This window comes from Myodes glareolus, chromosome 5 (genome assembly GCF_982192425.1).
Source record: "Myodes glareolus chromosome 5, mMyoGla1.1, whole genome shotgun sequence".
Classification (NCBI taxonomy): Eukaryota; Metazoa; Chordata; class Mammalia; order Rodentia; family Cricetidae; genus Myodes; species Myodes glareolus.
In genome coordinates, this window is record NC_142030.1 from 93,694,785 (window position 1) to 93,715,418 (window position 20,634).

At 44.3% G+C, this 20,634-nt stretch overlaps 1 long non-coding RNA gene across 1 annotated transcript in view; it reads left to right on the top strand.

Moving 5' to 3' along the window:
• Nucleotides 1–11,254, top strand: part of LOC148122144 (uncharacterized) — a 53,519-nt gene extending 42,265 nt beyond the window's left edge. The window contains exon 2 of the long non-coding RNA XR_015737937.1: nt 10,854–11,254. This is a non-coding gene — a long non-coding RNA (uncharacterized LOC148122144). The remainder of the gene's footprint in view (nt 1–10,853) is intronic.
• The last annotated feature ends 9,380 nt before the right edge of the window (nt 11,255–20,634 follow it).

Genomic DNA, 20,634 nt, shown 5'->3' on the forward strand with positions numbered 1-20,634 from the left:
AAAGCGACGATTTCCTTTCTCCCCGAATTTATCTATAGCAAATAGCTCAGAGGCGAGGGCCTTTGAGCCCCTGTGCCATCCATGCCTGACTATATTGCTAGGCCCATTCTCATGCAGGACCAATTCAGGCAGCCCCAGCTGCTGTAACTTCATGTTGTTAGTATCTGTGTCTTACCCAGATGGAGTTTCACAGACCTTCTCCCTTTCTTCTGGCTTTAATACTCTTCTCCCAACTTTGCAATGTTCTCTGAGCCATGGAGGAGACAATATCAATTCATTGTTCAGGCTGACACTTAGCTCCCCCTTATTCTCTGCACCGTGTACAACCGTGAGACTCTGCACTCCCCACCATTAGTCTGACAGGGCCTTCTGTGGTTAACGCTGAGGGCATGCCCTTGTCTATAGTTATGAACACCAGCATTTGAAAGGGACCTCAGAGTTCCTTTAGATGAACAATAGCATTAAGTTCCCCCAGGGCCCATGATCTCCCTGGATCTAAGTTTTTAGCCAGGTTTACAGTCCCAGCATAGAGTGGTTCCTGTGGAGTGGGCGTCTTCAATCTAGTGAGAGAGCCGTAGTGGGTTCTCCTTTTCGTGTCTTGTTCCTGTGGATTTCGGTTTTCTAGAGAGACAAACATGGTGGAAACAAAGCATTCTTTCTGAGTCAGTGTGAATGGTTGAAGTTCTTTTAGCTCCTTAAATAAGTCAGTCTTTACGTTTGTTTGTTTGTTTAAGTCAGGGTTATCCACGGCTTCCACATGGTAGTCACCTTTGATTTCTTTGAATCGGGTCTAGTTCTTCATGACTTGTGCATCTCTTCATCAAAGCAATAAGCTTTACTTTATTGTCTAAATTCCCCCAGAGAATTTAAGCCTATGAAGACTGAAATTTATGTCTGTTTTATCTGCTTCACATCCTCAGAAGATAATTCACAGAGTTAACACTCAGTTGTATTTGTGGGGTAACTGGAAATGTGAGGTTGAATGTAGGTCTTACCGTAGGATCTAGTGCCAAGGAAAGCCCATTTCTTATTCTGAAGTAGTGTTTGGTTCAGACTCAACTATAATGGAGTTAACCCAAGGAAAATGAGTTCCTGGAAGAGGTACAAGAATTCTGTAGCAATTCAGAAGGAAACAATGACACAGCAGAAAGTGAGCACTTAAGGTATCTTAAAACAAAGCCAGAGGGTATGGTGATGGCACATACCTCTAATCCCAGCACTCAGGAGGCATAGGCAGGTGAATCACTGTGAGTTAAGCCTGGTCTACAGAGTGAGTTCCAGGAATGGCTCCAAAGCTACAGAGAAACCCTGTCTTTAAGAAGAAGAAGAAAAAAAAAGCAAGGCTGGATTATTCAATTTCTGGTTAACCTGGTATGCATGGAAAGATATTGTTTTAGATACATAGTATGATAGTTAAATTCCATTGTCAGTTTGGTTGGATTAACAAACACAGAAAATTCATGGGGCCCACCTTTGGGTGTATCTGTGAGGGTGAGACTGGTTTTTGAGATCTTTAACTGAGGAAGGAAACCTCCACCCTTGAATGTGGGTGACACCATTCCATCAGCTGAAGTCCTGGACTGACTGAAAAGAGGGAAAGAAAAACGCCAGCCGGGAAATGAAATCATCCTCTTTCTGTTTCCTGGTTGGGTGAAGCCACTCCCAACAACACGCCTACCCCCCACCTTGTTGGACTTCATTTCCCTGAACCCAAGCAAAAGGAAGCCCTTCTTCCTGTAACCTGCTTTTGTTAGGCCTTCGGTCAGAGCATAGGAAGAGTAATTAATACAGCTAATAGAAAATGTTAAAAACAAACAAAAATGGTCCCTGCTTTGAAAAGGCTAAGTGATTTAGTTGGGAAACATGTTCTGAGAAACTATGCTGTAATTTAAAAATATATTTTATATCAAATCCTAACAATGTAAACCGAGTGCCATAGGAGCTTTTAGGAAGAAGGGTGACAGAGAGAAGAGGGGGTCAGTTCTGACTGGGTGTCTTTTCCACTGGAGTACAGAATACTAAGATAACACCCTTTGTGTAAGTTTAAATGAACTTGGAATTAGCCTTTGTTACTTTCTGTCACCTGGCAATCCTCAATCTAGTTCGTGGAGATGGTCACCACTGGGAACATTTTTTTAGGTTAAACATTTAATCTCCCGTTTAGACACAGACTACATTGTTAAGTTTCCCCTAGACAGCTACGTATTCAGGCTGTCATCTTGGCTATGTTATGAATGGTCCAAGCACATTTTACCTTAACTCTATGTTTGATGAACCAGCAGGAATTGCCGGGCTTGTAACTTCAGTAACTATTAGGGACATCATAAAGTTGGTCTCTTCCACAGAGAGCTAGCTAGAACATTCTTGAGTTGAGATCTATTTATTTCCCTCCCTCCTGGACGCTCACTTTGGGAATTGTAGGCTTCACTGCTCCTACAGAGTCCCCGTGGTACCTGTGCTAAATGGCATGCCTGCTCCATTTGGTGCCTCTGCCCTTGAGATCTTTGGAGGTTGCTCAGCAGCAGCCTGAGCAGAAGATTTAAGGGAGACAAAAGCAGAACTTTATTTGGTCATCAGTCATCAAAAGTTGATTCAAATTCTCACCATGAAGTCACAGGCACCATATTTGTGAACGGATGTCCAGGAAGGCTGGGGCATGGATTTTAAGGACAATGCATTCCTCACTGGTTTGACTGTTCCTAGAATCACTGACCTCATCCTCTCCACTTCAATAACCTGAGATAAAGACCATTTATCACTCCAGCATTTAATTATGATTTCTTTAGAAGTCTTCAGGGCCTTGGGAGACGGCTCAGTGGCTAAAATGTTTACTTTCTCAAGCCTGGGACCTGAGTTCAGATTCTAAGCACCTGTGTAAGAGCCGGGCCTGGGAGCGTGTGCCTGTAACCATGGAGTTGGGTGGTCAGGGAGTAGAAGGAACAAAGACAGCAGAAAGCAGGGCTCACTGGACCAGTGAGCTTCAGGTCCACTGAGAGAACTTGTCTCAGAGAGAAGGAGGGAGGGCCACTGATAAGGATCTATAATAGGCAAAGGCATTTGCCACACAACCCTGATGACTGAGGTTTTAATTCCTGGAACCTACATAAAAGTGGAAGGAGAGAACTGACTCTACAAAGTTGGCTTCTGAATTCTGCAAGTTCATGCATACATCATGCATACACACATGCACAATAATATTATAAAACTTTAACTTAAAAATAAAGTTGGGAACAATGGAGAAAGACACCCAAATGTTGATCTCTGACTTCTACCTAAACATGTATAGACATGCACACTTGCATTTCCTTATTCATATATTACACACACACACACACACACACACACACACACACACACACACACACACAGTGTTCCAGATATATCAAAGCCACAGGTTGTTCTGTGGTTTCTAGAAATTTTCCTCCAAAGTACTCCTGGAAAGCTGAGAAAGCAAATAGTGACTACTTATTCCCATTTGGAAGGAAAGGGTATTACTCTATGAAATAGTAAATAATCTATGTATCTGAGATGGTGGGTGGTATGACATAATTATGAGACCATCTCTTATTGCCAAAATCTACCCGCTTTTTGTCAAAGGCACTAGTGCAATTTACTAAAACACGTGACAGCCATTATTCTGTGCTGTTGGTTCTAAGTGACTTAAGAATGTCTCCACTTTCTACTGTAAAGAGGCTGCTTTACAAATGAACTTTGTGGTTCTTATAGCTTAGAGAAACGGGCAAGCAAGCTGGAGAGCTCAGCAGCTGCCAGGAGGGAAATTGGTAAAGGAGAGAAAAGGTCAGAAGTATTGAGTTAGACTCAAGGAAGCAGGCGCTCAGCACTGGACGCAGCTGGAGGAGCTGTCTGGAGGAGGGCAGCAGAGAACAGGAATCCTCTGAGTCCAGCACAGGCATCAGCTTTAGCGTTTGGGCCAGGGTTTGAAGAATGAAGACAGAAAAGGAGAAAAGAAAAACTAAGTAATTTCAGACTTAGAACTCCGAACGTGGGCAGACACAGCAACGGGCACCTGTAATGAATCAACCAAAAGGAGTTTCTGGGTGTGAGGAAGTCTGGCCTTCCTGGCAAGAATAAAGACGGTCTAGAGGCAATTATGCCCACCCTTTGGCTATCAGACTTTTGAAAACAGTGAACCAAAAGAAAATGGTATTTCCCTAGGAAGCTCATGTCGGGGGAAGGGAAAGGCTGGGGCTTCAGTGCCACCCGGATGATGAGCTTTTCTCCTGAAAATAGATTTCCCACTTGCCACAGCACCCAGTAGGGAGATGGAAGTAGAGATGAGGATGGTGGTGGGGCCACATGGTCAGCAACAGGGCTTGGTCATGCACACCCCTTAGCCTTTTCACATGGTAATCTTGGAGGAGCTTTCTGCTACCACATCTCACCCCTGAGCACTGGGCTCCTAAAACAGGTTCTTTTGATGAATGGAAGGGGGAAAATTCAGTCATTTTCCTGTGATTCACGCGATGAACTCCTGCCTGAGAGTGACTTAAGCCTCCATCCTATTTCATCCTTTGCATGAGGAGGACATTGGGGTCTTTTGCAGTAGAGTTGGATGAGATCTCTGTATCGTGGGGAGTTTAGTTGGTATTGTGATATATCTTACCACAGGGTTTAAGCAATAGTAGTCAGTGGCCTCAGAGAGGGCAAGAGCCAGGACACTGGTGGCCATGCTTGAACCAGCACAGCGATCTTCTGTAGTTAGATTCCAGGGATGTGTTCCCTTGTATTGCTTAGGAAAACAAAACAAGCAAACAAACACCATAGTGATGGTTATATGTTGACAGTGTAGCAAAATTAAAAAGAACAAAAATAAATTCAGTGGTGGAACAGATTCAAAGGGGAAACAGCGTAGGGAAGACCTTCCTTTAAATAGAACAGGTCCTGATACTGTAACTATGCCCAAGATCCCATGGCTGGGGAACACTAGGCCCTAGAGGAGAACCTATTAACAGTCTGTTGTTTGGATTGAAGGTCAAAAATAGAGAGCAGATTCCTTTAGGCAGACACATTAAATCCCTGTTTGTTGTAACACCAGGCATTTTTCTTTATCCAAATTATTCTGAATAGTAATGGAGTTTTGCCCAAGCCATCCCAAATCCTCCCCCTCTTCCCTCTCCCTAACCATCTTCCCCTACTTCCACCTCCCCACCCCCCATGCACCCGAGTTTGCCTAGTTCTGATGTCCAGGAGGATAACTATATGATTTTCTTCAGGTTCACCTTCTTATTTAGCTTCTCTAGGATCACAAATTATAGACTCAAAGACTTTTAACTATGGCTAGAATCCACTTATGAGTGAGTACATACCATATTCCTCTTTTTGGGTCTGGGTTACCTCATTTAGTAAAGTGTTTTCTATTTCCATCCATTTGCATGCAAAATTCAAGATGTCATTGTTTTTTACCGCTGAGTAGAACTCTAATGTGTATATGTTCCACACTTTTTTAAACCATTCTTCTATTGAGGGGCACCTAGGTTGTTTCCATGTTCTGGCTATTACAAATAGTGCAGCTATGAACATAGTTAAACAAATACTTTTGTAGTATGATAGGGCATCTCTTGGGTATATTCCCAAGAGTGGAATTGCTGGGTCCTGAGGGAGGTTGACTCCCAGTTTCCTGAGAATGTTTCCCAGCATAAGGAATTTGCTTGGTGTTGCAAAGACCCACAGCCAAACGTTAGGTGGAGCCCAGGGAACCCAACGGAAGAGGGGAGATAAAGGAATGTGGGAGCCAGAGGGCTCAAGGACACCACAAAAACACCACCCACAGAGTCAACTAAACAGGACTCAGAGAGACTCACACCGACTGGAGTGACAACCAGGGATCCTGTGTAGGTCTGGACTCTGTATATATGTTATGTCTGTGTAGCTTGGTGTTCTTGTGGGACTCCTAACGCTGGAAGCAGGGGCTTTCTGACTCCTTAGCCTGCTTTTAGGACCCATTTTTTCCTGCTAGGCTGCATCACCCAGACTTGATCTGAGGGTATGTCTGCAGTCTAACTATAACCTGTTAGGCCGTGTTTGACTTATGTCCCTGGGGGGCCCATTCTTTTCTGAAGGGAAATGGAGGAGGAGTGGATCTGGGGAAGAGGTAAGGCTGTAAGAAGGGACTGAGAAGAAAGAAAGGAAATTGTGGTAGGGATGTAATGTGTTAGAGAAGACTAAATAAAGAAAAAAACCACAAAAACAACACACTGAGAGAGAGAGAGAGAGAGAGAGAGAGAGAGAGAGAGAGAGAGAGAGTTGGCTTGAATAAGATGAAACATTTGGGTGATCAAATAGCGTAAGAAACATATGACTAATTAATGGGTATAATATTAAAGTCTCTAAAAAGGACTTTATGTCACCATCTAAGGAACTATTATCACCATAAAAATCCCCTTACACTGGTCAGTTTATAATTTGAGTTTCTAAGTTGTAATTCTCTTTTTATTGATTAGGTTTCCACAGCTGCATACTGGTATGTAATGCTTGCTAGTTGCTCTCAGGATCACCTTCTGTCTTCCTTCCACCCAGCCATCCCCACATCCTACAGATCTCTTTCCCACATTCATGCCTTTCTGGGTCTTTTGTTTGTTTGTTTGTTTGTTTATTCACTCTGTTTAACCCAGTGACCATGGGTTTGGGATTATCAACTGGAATCTGGTGAGCTCACCCGGAAGTCCTCAACTGAAGGCCATGACTCCCCTTCTCCCACAGGCTGTCTATAGTCAATAGTAGAGGGGTACGACTTCATGAACCTCACTTTTCAAGACTGTTGAGAGAGCCAGCCTTGTAAAGGCCCAGTTGCTCATAGTTACTGTGATTTCATAATCTCAATGGCTGTGTCAAACCCAGATGACAATAAAACATTTATAGGGCCATTAATTTGTAAAACCAATCCAAAGAATTAAGGGTGGTAAATGCAGTGAAATTGTTATATAACAGAAAAATTTAACAAAAAACACTTGTCTGGTAAAATGAGTTCCATGATAGCTATATTATGCACCATGTGAAAATAATTCTTTCTAACTCAATTTTTCCCCTGCTGAGACAATGACTTTTCAGCAAGGAAAAACTTCAACCTAACAGGAAAACAAATTCATACTAACACATATTTTCATACTTATATCAGAGACATTTGGACAAAGTAACTGCCAAGTTTCCAAAGGACCTTTCAGTGAAGAAAAATTGTGTCCAAGGGCGTAGTAAATAAACCATTGAGATGACTACTCCATGTTGGTAGAAAGATCTTTATTTGAAAGAGAGAGAGAGAGAGAGAGAGAGAAAGAAAGAGAGAACTTCAGGGGCATGGGGGGGGAGGGTCCAGGTGCAGAGAGAGAATAGACTGAACATGGCCAGCAGACTTGACATGGCCAGGGCTAGGGAAGCAGGAAAAAGAAGCAAAAGAGAATAGTGAGAATAGTGTGTGTGTGTGTGTGTGTGTGTGTGTGTGTGTGTAACCTTTGCCATTCTATCGAGAATGAATGGGTATCAGAGGAGGAAGCCTGGGGGGAGGAGAAAGGGGCTAGGATCCTTGTACAGACTTTGAAATGTATGAAGGTACTTATGAATGGGGATTCTAGGATCCTGAAGGGTAGCATGGACCTTGATATGCTGGCAGGTGCCACAGGTGTATGTTCATGGAGAGCCATGTCCTTTTTGCCAGAAGCAAGAGAATTGGCTCATTTTTGACAGACGGGAGCATGTTTCACAAGTTTATGAGGACACTGGCTTTCATCTAACCACCAGAAATCCTTTTGTAGTCCAGGCTGAGCTAAGCCAAGACTGTCATTTCTAGACGCAGGCCAGGCACTCCTACGGCCTAAGAGAAATGCTCTTGGGCCCCATAGAGTGGCTCAGCAGCTTCGTGTTTGGGACAAACAGAAGACCTTGAGTTTGTCTTTGGAGTTATTGTTAAGGAAAGCGTCCAAAAATATTGTTTGCCCCAGGAGATTATATTCTTTGATGCTAGGAAGTATATATATATATATATATATATGTATATATATATATATATATATATATATATATGTATATATATATATATATATATTCCAAAAGAGAGAATTAGTCATTTATGGGTATTGTGGGATTAGGGGTATTAAGATTCCATTCAAAGCTTATGTTGGAGATTGAAACTGTTCCCCTTCCATTATCAAACATCCATGTCTTATTTGGACACCCTTTAAGACCACTACGAAAGCTAGAGATGAGTATCATGAACAGGCTAAGTTCTTCAGGGCTCACTGTTCCATACAACGCAGCCATCTTTGCTGTCCCATCACCCATGTAGTTCCCTTAGCTTCTTTAGTATTTGTTTTAGAATGTTCTAGGATCTTAATAATGACTAATTGAGTAAATGGATGGCATCCAGAAATTCTGAGATTTGCTGACTACTCTGAAAGGCTGCCCAGAGGAATTCAGAAATTCTTTCTCATGCAGCACCCCAAATCTACGGTGACCTGGTGTGTGTGTGTGTGTGTGTGTGTGTGTGTGTGTGTGTGTGTGTGTGTATTATGGCTGTTCTGTTTCTGCTGGGGGCACTTCGGTTAAGGCTATGAATTCATCCATTGAGCAGATTTACTGATCTGCAAAAGAGCATAAACCATTGCATCCAGAGCAGAAGTAGCTGCATATCCTGCCTCCGAATGCTTGTGTGCACCTCACAGGTAAGAGCCAGCAGTAAGTAAATCAGCTCTGCACTTTCCTTAGCAGTGTCCAATGTCTCTCCTAGAAGCACGAAGTACATGAGTACTGAGCACAGCCATGCTCCTCCTCTTCTAGCTCATCTGATGAAGGGCATGGCAGGCTGCAGGATTGAGAGAGTTGCAGAGCTCCAGGGAGACGAAAGCAGAAGCTTCTCATGGGAAGTTGGGGCAGTGGTGGTGTGAACTGAATGGGAAGATAGACCCCACTGGGCGGTGCGGGTGTGATGTGAATGGGAAGAGAGACCTCACTGGGCAGTGCTGGTGTGATGTGAATGGGAAGGTAGACCCCACTGGGCGGTGCTGGTGTGATGTGAATGGGAAGGTAGACCTCACTGGGCGGTGCTGGTGTGATGTGAATGGGAAGAGAGACCTCACTGGGCGGTGCTGGCGTGATGTGAATGGGAAGGTAGACCCCACTGGGCGGTGCTGGTGTGATGTGAATGGGAAGGTAGACCTCACTGGGCGGTGCTGGTGTGATGTGAATGGGAAGAGAGACCTCACTGGGCGGTGCTGGTGTGATGTGAATGGGAAGGGAGACCTCACTGGAAGGTGCTGGCATGACATGCCTGTAGCAGAATTCCTATGGAGTGGGTGTCAGTGGTGAAAGGAGAGGCTCCAGTGACCTCTTCAGATCTTTTCAGTAACACAACAGTGGCAGCCATGGCTCTCGGGCTAGGAAGATATCAACTGGCTAAGGGGGACTAGAGAACCCCAGGGTCCTGTGTACCATGTCTCCCTCATCTCCCTCTACAGCCCCCATCATGACCCCTCCCCCATGGTTCTAATCAGCATCCCTTTCCAGTCCTTCTCTTCCTTGTCAGGAACCAAAGGGAAAAAGAGAAACCTGTAGACTGCCTGTCTTAGGGCAGGGCCTGGGTTAAACCCATCTTTAAGGCCTAAATTGCCACCTTTTCCTCCAGGCCTGGCTGTACAGCATCAGATCCGGTCCTGTTTACAGCTCTTATATAGTAATTAGACAATTATTGAGTAGTTTGAAGTTTAATTTCAATAACACCCTATGATCCCTTTAGCTGTCCTTTTGTTTGGGGTACAGGGCTTTTACTAATAACAGAGGTACCCTTCAGATGGTTAAACCTCAGAACTGCAAGAAGAAAAGCCAAATCCACAACTGTCCTATTAAGGCAAGCTTTTTGAGGGTACACCTGGGACTGGCAGTCTGGCTACCTCTCCCTAAGTGGGGATTTTAGGGAGCAGCCCCTGTTGGCCTCTCGAAGTCCTTGTAGTAGGAGAGGTAACCAAGTGTTCAGGGGTGAGAGAGTTGGCTGTTAGCATTGTTAGGATGCCACAAAGGGAAGGAAGGAGGGGAAGGATATACAGCCTGTGAATAGCACTGCAAGGTGAGTGTAGGTGGAAAAACGTGTTTTGTAGTTTATATCAGAACTAAGAAACAGAAATTTAATCTTAATTTACTAATAGCAACTTTAATTGCAAGGGCTTCACACAGGATACACGGGAACTTAGTCTTTTAACTACAGACAGAAACCTTTACCTGCAGGGGGGCGAATGGGAACTTCTCTATTACAAATGGGAACCTTAACTTGTAAGCACTTAGCAGAGGAGAACAAGAGCAGTTCTTAACTGTCTTAACCGCAGACAGAACCCTGAACCTGCAAGGGGTATTTCTCCTGTTATGGTCTCACAAGATGTATGAGCAATCCTGAAGGAGTCACCATATAATGCAGGTATTTAGCCTTCTGTGGGTAAAGCTGCATTTTGTATTTTGATACCTTGTTGCCTGTCTTAGCTAGTTGCTATAATAAGAAAATTTGACCTTTGAGTTAAGCATCTTGTGAGGGAGGAAAGAACAGGTCATCTGCAAAGGGATTCTCAGATAGAAACGGGACACCCAGGCTTCCTGCCATGGAGTAGCTTTATTTGTGCTGAAACTGGCTCAGTAGATTCGCATCTCAAGGCCGAGTCCCAAGCTCTATAGGACTTCAGCTTATATATATTTTAGCCCCTTTGTCCCCCTCCTATCATAACGCATATTTCCATGTGTCTATGGCTCTCAGTCTATGATATTAAGCTACAGGGATGGGTTCCAGTTGCTATGGCATTGTGATGAGGGTGAACATGCACACACCAATGCTGACTAAGCCTCTTGTCTCTCTTTTGTTCTAGGAGGAACCTGACCACAAGCCACATCCAGAATGAAATCAGACTCCTAAAAGAATCGTAAATATCATGAGAATTACGAGTTTGAGAAAACCATGTAGGAATTTCGGTGTTTCTGGGCCTTTGTGTTTCAGGCATTTGTCGTCTCTCTGGAAGATCAGCAAGCCCTGGCTGTTAGACACAGCAGAGGTGCTCAGGAAGGCATCTGTGGTTCTGGATCCAAAAATGGGCTGGACCTAGTGAAGTATGGGATCGCAGGATGTGAGGGTTCACGTCCACTGAGATGGCTATCCTATTTGGGGCTTGGTGGTCTAGCAGAAGTCTCCATCTTCTTCCATTTGGCTTTGTAATAGCATTGGAATATTTTGAGTGTTGGTACAAGGGATTAAATGCTTCTATTTTTGGTATTCTTCTGTGATTTGTTTAATTCCTATAAGCGCTTCTTAAAGGGTATTTATATATTTTTATTTTTATATTTCCCAAAGCCCAGGGACTAATTACAATGATCTTGGGCCATCTTTAGCCCCCTAAGTAGCCGTTCCTTGCCCACCTCTCTGTCAGACCTAATGTTCTGTGACCAACACGTAAAACTTTTTGATGTATCAACAAAACCATGTTTTGCTACCCACCAAAAGGCTAAGAGTCATCACAAACATCCGACACCCATAGTTGATATTTTTCTGTTAATGCCAGCCCTGCCTGACGTTCCCATTAACACATGTGAAATGTGTCCTGATTTATGACTTCCTCTGTCTTGTTACTATAAAAACTTCATGAGAATGCCTCCATGCTGGAACATGGGATTTGGGGGTTACCTAAGGCTGTGTTCCTGGGCCATGGTCACTCATAATCGGCTCCAGAATAAATGATCTCTTCTCTTTTAGAATCGAGGGCTGTGCATCTGTGTCAACATCATGGACCTGTTTCCCGCTCTTGCCGCCTCAGAACAACTTCTCCACAGGGGTTGGCTTCTGCTTGTGTTTGTATTTGACTCATTTGTGGTGTTCTGTTTTGCTCACATGCGTCTGGTCCTTGTATCTTTCAGCAACATGCAAAGCCACAGTCTTTCTGCTAGAAGTCCGACTTTAGTTTTGGGGGTCACATGTCCTTCAAGGCCAGCTAAGAGGACTGAGTCTCTGAAGACCTCAGTGAATTTGACAGTGACTTTTGGACTCTTCTCCAAGATCAGCTTTTATATGTCTCAGTTCTTATTAGGAAAAAGGATGTCCATTCAAGTGTCTCTTTGTCTGGTCAATCCCTATCTCCCTTAGGAACAGGAGCAGAAGAGATATTGAGCAGGGAAGATGGGTTCTGGATGGGCTCTGGGCCCTCAGAGTGAGAAGGAGACTCCTTTGCCTACTCTGGGTAGTTGTACCAGCAAGAGGTCTTGAGCAACTTGGGGACCTCTGGTATTAGCAAAGCAGTGAGTTCTGGGTAGATAAAGCAGTCCTTGCTTAAATCTGGGTTATCTCTAAAATAAATAAGACCTGCGCACAAGGCACCTTTGATCATATACCTTTTTTACCAAAGGGTATAAGAAATAATTTATTCTGGTGCCAAATATGGGTGACCATGGTCTGGGAACTCAAATTTTGTTTACTCCAAATTCCATTTTCCAGTAATATAGGAAGCAATTCCACTAAGTTTTTTGTAATAACAGAACAAAAAAGTCACAATTGGCGGAAACATTAAGAAGGAAGTCACAGCAATCAGAGAAATCTCAGCTGTAAGCCTCAGGAGCTACGTGATGCCTCTTAGCCTTTTGGTTGGTGAAAACTCTGCTTTCTTAATAATACATTCCAAAAGGTTTTTTTCTGTGTTAGTCACAGGAGGTTAGGTCAGTCACAGGTGGGCATGGGATGGCGTTTAGGGGCTGAAGTGTAAGTAGGCTCTGGGCCTGCAGCATTTCAACCTCTCCACAGTGTGACCTTGTAATCAGTCAATCAGCCTTTGCAGACACAGCTTCTCTCCAAGAAGTCTTACCCAACATCGGGGGTAGGAGATCCCTCTGGAAGTTATTTCAGACCAAAAAATTATTAGGTTTTTTTTTTTAAAGGTCTATGCATTGAAGTGATCCCAGTGAGTAAGGAATTAGTGGTGAGGAGCCTTCATTGAAGATAAATAGCTCTCCATCTGTAAATTAAAAAGTAAAAAAAAAAAGTTTGATGAGTCAGGAAAACAGGAAATTCCAGAGTTTGACATATGAAAAGTGAAAGCTCAGAGCACGGGCAAGACTGCAATGATCCATAAAAGGTCAGCGGGCACCTCACTTCACCTCCCTTCTCTCCCCCTCTTCGCTTCTTGGAGCCAGACCACAGGGAAAGGATGGAACACCTCCAGGTCCCTGTCGCCTCCCGTCAATAAATTATCTTTTATTGTGATTATCCTTGTATCCTCTGTAAAAGGCATCATGAGAAGAGCGTGAACCTGGAAACCTCAGCGTTTGCCATGATAACTGAGACACTATCTGGAGATTTTCCTTTTTCTTCCCTGGCTTCATGAGCAACTATAAGGAGAGAGCAGCCTGTTAGAGTGGTCTCAGGAGACCCCCATTCTCCCTGTCCTTCTTCCAGAGTGAGCAGGAGGAAAGAAAGCCTATTGGACTAGCCATTCCCACCAAGCTAACTTTGATGCCTGGTAACCTTGTTCGATTGTTCCTCCATTTTGACAGGCTAGTATTGCTCTGCCTATGATGTATCCAACTCCAGAGTTAATACTGAGCCTCTCGTGTCAAGATGTCAGCCAGTTTCTAGTGATTGTGTGAGTTGGGGGGTGGGGTCTCAGCTACCTTCTTAGATATCCCCTCTGACCTGTTTCCTCAGCTTCATAACTTACAAGTCCATGTTATGTTCCTTATTCTAGATAGGAGGCAAGCATGTGGAGTCAGGGTTAATCCCTCCATTAATCTCCCCCAAGGAGAGAGAGCTGTCAATCAGCTGCCTGGATTAGGAGGTGCTCATTGTGACTGATCACATGAGACAGCATGTTAAGGCCCTGTAATCTACAGACACAGGACATAGAAAACAAAACAACAAAAGTACAGAAATATTACGACCCCTACACTTACGGCTCAGGGAATATCATAGAAGGGGGGAAAAGATTGTTAGAGCCAGAAGACCAAGGAGCTGCAAGAGAAAAGATATCAGGAGGACGTGGAATCAGGGGTTAAATCCGGGAGGGGAGAGTGGGAGGAGTGGGAGGTGAATTTCATGGAGATACAGTATATGACATTCTTGGAGAATTAATATTTTAAAAAGCTTTAATCAGAAAATAATCATCGTGCATGATTCATCGACCCCCCCCGCCCCGCCCCGCTCCGAAACTCTCCGTGTGAGCGTGGACAAACAGCTGCGTGTTCTTCCTAAGAGCCTGTGTTTGCAGGAAAGCACAGCTGTGAGTACCCGCTCACGCTCACAGACACAGACCCGCTCACCTGCACACAGATCACTGTTCACTGCATTTCACTTTCCTCTCATGGGAAAGAAAAGCACAATGGAATGTGATTAAATAGGAAGGCATAAAAAAAGTCAGTGAAGGTATCTAGAAAGGTATCAGTGATGGTATCAGGATGCCCGTAGTCCTTCCCTGTCCACGTCACAGTGGCTGGAAAGTGAGATCAGGAGCTGCTGTGGGGATCCACCAGAGAAGACTGCGTGGGCAGGAATTTAAGCCAATAGGAAGTCCTTATACTGGTGTTCAGGATCCCAGTGTAGCACCCAGCCTTTCTCAGGGTGAGGTTTTGGAGCATAAAAACCGTGTACTGGATTGACATTCTTCAATTAACAAGAGCAGTCAGCCAGATGTGGAACTACAGAATGCAGAAGCAAGGTTAGTTACTTTGGGAGTTTCCCAGATGTATGGGATATGATGGATTAGGTCTTTGTTTTTATTCTGGCAGGTGGTGCTGTCTATGTGCTCAGTTATGGCCTGAGTGGTTCTTCCATCATGGAGTCAGTTGTATTAAGGTTTGGGTGTCTGTTACAAAGTGATTTGTTCTCTGACCTCTACATATTCACTGTGGCACAAATGTGTCCCTTATCAATAAATAAATACAGGTAAAAATACTTTTAAAAACATAAAACTAATTGAACTGTTAGCATATTGTTGTGATGGTTACTCCTGTGGTCTTGACTGAATCTCTAATTGTCTGGAAAACAGGCCTAGGGCACACCTTCCTTATATTACATTACACAATCTTAATTATATTATTGACATGAGAAGACCATCTCCGTTGTGAGTGGACCGTCCCTGGAAAAGAGACCTTAGACTGCAGATGGAGACAGCGTGCTGAGCCACAGCTTGCATTAATCCCTGTTTCCTAGCTGTTCATGTGCTGGGACAGCTGTCTGACTTCCCCAGCAAGATGTACCTTAAACCATGACCTAAAATACCCTCCCTTCTCCCTCAAGTACCTTTTATCAAAGTGTCTTGCTGCAACCGCAGGACAGACACTAAGACAGGGGTAGAACAACTTTTACGTGTGCGATGGTTCCTGAAGAAGGGTGCGAAAAAGAAATCCCACACTAGCTCAGAATTGAGTACAATAAAGGATTATTTATTTAGGGGTAGACACACAGATCACAATCCTCTCCACGAACGGGGAAGAGGAACTGAATCACACCGTATAGTGTAAGAGGCCCTGCCGAAGTGGGTGGGTAACTTAAAGGCTACTGGCTGCAGGAATTCCTACAGCAGATTCCTCCTAGTTTGCTTACATATGATTTCCTCCAAGCTCTTCTTCTTCTCTGTCTCATGAGATCAAATGACTCAAACCCATACAGAACTTTGAATTTGCTTAATGAAGCCTCAGGAGCCTTGGCCAAAGGACCGAGGAAGTCAGGAGAGACGGACATTGGAAAGTCTAAGTTGAAGTTGTCAAAGAAAGGACCAGATAATTAGGGCACCTAGAGATGTATTTTTGGTATCTTAATTCACTGACAATGTCAGTAAGCTCATTAGGAAGAAGAAGAAGATACTGACTTATGTGAGAGAACTTGTTCCCCTTTGCAAATCACATGAAATAGTTGCCTGTAGTTCTTTGTCTAGGGGTGGGATCCTGAGAAAATTTCCTTCTTATATGTTAGAATATCCATTGACAATGCCATCGTTCTGATCTTGTTTATGCAGTCATTTCTATAAGAGACTGTCTCTCAGCGGTATTGTGACTTCCGGGTCCTCTCGTTCTCACAGTCTTCCTGCCCCCTCTTCCTTGATGTTCCCTGAGTGGTCAGCCTTCGAACCACACACACACACACACACATACACACACACACACACACACACCACCACCAACAACAACCTCAGAAAATGTTCTCAACAGGTTCTATTTAAACACACACACGTCTATGTATGTTTCTGTGTCTATGTAACACACATAATCAAAGAAACAGAGGATATAAACTATCAACTTTGGGAGGAGCATGGAAGTAATTTAAGAGAGGGTATCTGGGAGGAGCTAGAAGGAGGAAAGGGAAGTGATGTAATTCTATTTCAATTAAAAACATTTTTCTTTACTTTTTGGGATTATAATGACATCATTTCTCCCTTCCCCTTTCTCCTCTCAAATTCTCCCATCTACCCCTCATTGTTTTTTTCAGATCCATGGCCTCTTTTCCATTCATTGTTACTACATGCATGTTTGTATGTGCACACACACAGTCTGTATATTGTTACGTTTCTGTGTCTTCAGGGTTGACCATTTGGTACTGAATAACCAGTTGTTGTGCTCTTCCCTGGAAAAGACGATTTCTCCTACACTCAGCACTTCTCAGTTATCTCCAGCTCTTTGTAGGACGGAAGCCTCAGAGGCTTTTCCTGCCCCCGCTTTGGGATGTCCTTTGGTGTCATTGCTATTGTTCAGGCAGTCATTTTGGTGAGACTTTTATGGATGTACCTTCTGACATTACTCAGAGACACACTTTTAAAGGAAAAAAATGCCACATTCAATGAGCTGGAATGAAAGACATGACTCCCCACTGTGGCCTCCTGAGCAGAGCACAGTGTGGTCCTCACTCTGTTGACCCTAGAGAGAAAGGCAGGATGTGGTTCTGATCTGCTGAGTGTGACCTGGGAAAGTCAGACAAGACAAAGGGACTGTTATTCACTGGAGAAACAGTTTGTTCTTTCTTCGTTCTTTCTTTCTCTCTCCTTCTTCTTCTTCTTCTTCTTCTTCTTCTTCTTCTTCTTCTTCTCCTTCTCCTTCTCCTTCTCCTTCTCCTTCTCCTTCTCCTTCTCCTTCTTCTTCTTCTTTTTTGAGATCGGGTTTCTTTGTGTAGCCCTGGCTGTACTCTGCCTAGCTCTGTAGACCAGGCTGGCCTCAAACTCACATACTGCCTGCCTCTGTCTCCCAAGTTCTGAGATTAAAGGCATGTGCCACCACTACAGGGCTGAAGAAACAGCCTAACAGTTCTTAGAAAAGATTATCCTTAGTTTGGCATGGTGGCCCCTGCCTCTAATCCTAGCACTAGGGAGACAAAGATGTGGATCTCTTTGAATTCAAGGTCAGTCTGATCTATATAGTAAGTTCCAGGCCAGCCAAGGCTGTTTAGTGAAACCCTGTCTCCAAAACAATAACAACAAAGCAACCAGTCTACCAACCAAACAAACCAAAAAAACACTCTTTGCTGGGTAGCTTACACCTAAAATTTCAGCACTTAGAAGTTAAGACAGGAGAATTGCTGGAAGTTTGAGGCTAGTATAGGATATACAATAAATTCCAGGCTGTTAAAGCATGAACCTTCGGGCCTCATCCCACAGCCTGGACCACCCACACCTCCGCAGCTCTCTCTGGGACAGTGAAGAAGCCATCTACACTGTGACTTGACTGCTCTACTTTATGGTCCCAGCTCCTCTCAGCTCCATGTCATGTTTGCTATGCTTATCTAAAACATGTGATGGGAAACTTCCTACCACCCTAAGAGTTTATACCACCTATGGGAGTTTGAATGTAAATGGTCCCTCACAGGGAGCGGCACAATTAGGAAGTGTGCTCTTGTTGAAGTAGGTATTGCCTTGTTGGAGGAAGTGTGACCCTGTGGGGGTGGGCTTTGGGATCTCAGATGTGCTCAAGCCACACCAGCATGAGAGAGTTCACTTCCTGTTTGCCTGCTGATCAAGATGTAGGACTCTCAGCTCCTTCTCCAGCACCAAGGCTGCCTGCACACTTCCATGTTCTGCCTTGGCAATAATGACCTAACCCTCTGATCTGTACGTCACCCAATTAAATATTTTCCTTTATAAGAGTTGCTGTGGTCATGGTGTCTCTTCACTGCACTAGAAATTCTAACAGCCTTTATATCTACACACAGACAAAAGCCCAGGCTCCTTTGAAGCTTCATGGCAAGTGGCTTCCCTTTCTCAGCCCTCTCTTGTAGAGGGCAGGAGACCCTTGGACTCACAGAGAAGCACTAAGAAATGCAGGAATGTAAACACACAGGGTTGCTTCCACAATGGAGGAGATAAAATCCAATGCTGCTTTCTACCCAGAAAGCTGAGAATGGAGGTTGCTAATGACCTGGTGACCTTTTTGCTATCATTGGACCAGACCTCACCCTAATTCCTCAGAACAATTATCTCAGACTCTCCCACCCTGGACTGTTATCTTTAGGCCCTAGTTAATAGAACCCAACCTTAAGGGAGAAGTCACAGGTATTTATGATCTGCTGACCTAAGTGCTGTCTCAGTCAGAGACCAGACTAGATTCTAGACCTTTTAGCAGCAGAACCTACCCTCAAGGTCACAAATTGCTTGGTAAAGGAATTTCTAAGTGGTCACACATTGAGTTTAGCTGTGCATCTGGATTGGGAATGATTGTTGCCTGGAAACCCTTTCCAAGCTCTCCTGTGTTTAAATATACCTACAGTAACCTGCCTGGCATGGAGACTCCCTTGATTCAGTCTTGAACCAGGTTGAAAGAATCCGTCTGGACAGAGTTTTCACTCTGACCTCCTCACAGTCTGCTTTCTGACTGACAGCCACAGAGACCCCTTGCTGTCTACCCACTCCTATTTTGCACAGAAGAGAAACTTGTAGAATTCCTTCCAACCAAACTCCCTTTGTCCTTCCAACCTCGGGTCCTACATTTCCTTTTCTCTCTGGGCTGGAATCGAGATCCTGTGACTTTATGGTGAGCTTTTCTCTTTTCTGACATCATCATTCGTATCATGGAGTAACTCTGTAAAACACTCTTACTCCTCTGTGCCCAGACTCTTATAATTCGTCACAGCCATCTCTGCAATGATGGCTTTTCCTCCGGTTTAGCTGGAAATAATCTGTTCTGCACTTTCAACCAGCAAGCCCACCCGACCGTAATATCTGTGAGCCCCAACACTCTGTTTCCATATTCTCCTGGTGAACTGTCCTCTACCGTCTGCACCACGCTTGTGCCGTTTGCCACTGTGACAGTTGCAGCATCACTAATATTGGAATCAAGATGTCTTGTTTTAATTATATGTTGGTCCGGTCCACTGCTACTGAGCGTGAGCCTGTCCTGGAGTGGTTGCTGTCTATCCCACTGTCACTAGTGTCACTAAGGAGAAAATTAATGGTTTTCAAATTCACTTCTTTTCCATTGCCACACAACTCAGAATTTAAACCTGATTCCAGGCTTTCCAGCAGATTCCTGTCATCTGCACACTCATTCATTCTTAGAATAGTAATGTTTTAAGCACTCACAAGGTACCTGTTGTAATGGTCTGCTCTGTCCCTTTAAGAGACAATCCATGCCCACTCCCTCCCCATCTGCCTAGGCAAGCTGATCTTCAGCTTCCAGCCTGAGTCCTTTCCTTTTCCATCTCCCTCTCGAAGAGGCAGCTTCTGTCTCTCCCCATTTTTCCCTCCCCCCTCCTTTCTTCTCCCTTCTCTCCTTCTCTTCCATAACCCACTAAATCAATATCCAACCTCACTCTGCATGGTGTGCCTATCCATTTCTCTGTCTCTCACCCACCGCATGTGGCTCCCTGCCCAGGACCATCCACCTTCAGAGACCTGTGGTGTGGTCTCATGGCATGCCCATCTGTCTGTCTCTCCTCGTGGGACTTGCTGCCCATCGTGCCCCACTGCAGTCACTTGGGGAACTTCACCATCCCTGCCTGTGACTGGCCACTCTTGGGACCTGTTGCCCACAGTTGCAGATTGGGGACCTGCAGCATTTCTGCCCCTACAGCCACTCAAGGATCTTCAGCATTTTACATAATCCATTACACCTGTTTCCAAACTAAATGCTGGGATGAGACTTGGGAGTAAAAGGCATGATCGCTGCTTCCATGAAACATACAGTCCAATGAATAACACAATAAATAGACCCTGCACAAATAAATATAAAAATGTAAAATGCATTGTTACAAAAGAAGACTGATGGAAGGCGCTAAGAGGGAGTCATGGGGATCCACTTTAGACTGCATGGGTCAGGAACATACCGTCTAAAGATATGTCCTTTAAGCTAATGTGTGAGAGAATGGGCAGAAATGGACAGAAATGAAAATGACTACAAAACAGGAAATGAAAAGGTGCATGTGGGGCCTACAAGCAGCCGGTGATGGAAGTACTCCAGGACAGGACACGCAGGGTGACAGGATAGGACTCGGGATCCAGGTCAAGAGTTAGACGGGACTGTAAACCTACAGAACCTGGAGGTGCGTGGTGGGGTGTTTGGAATTTTCAGTAACAGATGAATGTGATGGGATTTTAGGAAACCCTCTTGCTCTGTGTGGTCGGGTGGAAAGGCAGAGAAGTTAAGGAGACAAGAGCAAGACAAAAGGGCTTTTCACCTTTGTGTGGGGTTTCCATT